General features: G+C 37.7%; 1 protein-coding gene across 1 annotated transcript in view; it reads left to right on the top strand.

The window, feature by feature from the left end:
• Window positions 1–1,049: 1,049 nt before the first annotated feature.
• The window catches only part of RIC1 (RAB6A GEF complex partner 1), a 41,603-nt gene continuing 41,412 nt past the window's right edge, over window positions 1,050–1,240 (top strand). Inside the window, exon 1 of the mRNA XM_012647382.1 lies at window positions 1,050–1,196. The gene's annotated coding sequence lies outside the window, so the exon portion shown is untranslated. The remainder of the gene's footprint in view (window positions 1,197–1,240) is intronic.

Here is a 1,240-nt window from a genome sequence, read left to right as displayed (position 1 = left end):
AGGAAGGCATTTTCTGATCTTGGATTTCTTCAAGAATTAAAACCACCATAGTTGCCTTAAATAGTAGTTCCCAGCCTTTCATCACCAAGGACCCCTTTTGATGTCTGTCCCCACCTCCATAGTTTAAGTTTTCAGCCAAATAACATTTCTATAACTGTCAATCAGTGCTTCTGAATAGCATGCAACAATCAGTGTTATCAGCCTCAGTAGGTTGATATTTTAGCCACAAACAAACAATCTAAGCATTTTATGAGCCCAGGAGTTCAGGATACAGTGAGTTATGATTGTGCCACTGCACTCCAGCCTGGGTGATAGAGTGAGACCCTGTCTCTTAAAAAAAGAAGCTAAGCATTTTATTTCAACTTCACCATAGGAAAACATAAAACATCTATTAAGCTTTTGAAATTTTGCAACAATTCATGGCTTCCCCCTCTCCCCACTCCATTACCATTTCCTTGGTTCAAAGATTAGGAATCACTAATCTTAAAAAATACTATCATGAAATCCAGTTATAGAATATTAAAACTGAGTGGGCCCAGAGAAGTTTATATGAATCTTCTCATTTTACACAGGAAGAAACTTACACCCTGAGGAACCAGATAGCTTGGCCAAGGTAATATATAACAAAAAGCCAAGCTATAATGAAAACTCTAGTCTCACAGCTTCCCATCCAGTGTGCTTTGATCTATACAAAACGTCTGTTGTAGGTGCTTCTTTGCCATTCTTCTGCTAAGTAACCTGGGTCATCTTCTGTAAGAAATTTCTTTGTATTTGAGAGGCTGCTAAATTAAATGGAGAAGTTACAGAGCACAGTAGGTTTTTCTTAGGTTTGCAATTCTGAAATTAGTGGTTCCCTCTGGAGTAGCTAAGAGGTAATCGAAGGTGTGATTCTTGTCTGAGTTGTTTGGCATGGTTTGTCCAACCTTCAGAAATCATTAATGATGCTATCTTTGATTATATCAGAATTTGAATATTTGAAGCCAGAAATGAATAAAAAGAATCTTTATTGTTTTGACTTTTTTCTCCCTCCTCCTCCCTCCAAGAGCTGGGGTGCGGAAGGCTATCATCTATGGGTGATCAGTGGATTTGGTTCTCAAAACACTGAAATTGAGTCTGACCTCAGGAATATAGTTAAACAGCCCAGCATTCTGCTGTTTCAGTTTATCAAGAGTGTACTCACTGTAAACCCTTGTATAGTAAGTATATTTAAAACTGTGATTTCTGTAGTGTCTTTCATGTT

Source organism: Propithecus coquereli, unplaced genomic scaffold, assembly GCF_000956105.1.
Source record: "Propithecus coquereli isolate 6110/MARCELLA unplaced genomic scaffold, Pcoq_1.0 Scaffold267, whole genome shotgun sequence".
Classification (NCBI taxonomy): Eukaryota; Metazoa; Chordata; class Mammalia; order Primates; family Indriidae; genus Propithecus; species Propithecus coquereli.
This window is presented reverse-complemented; position numbering and strand designations above follow the sequence as displayed.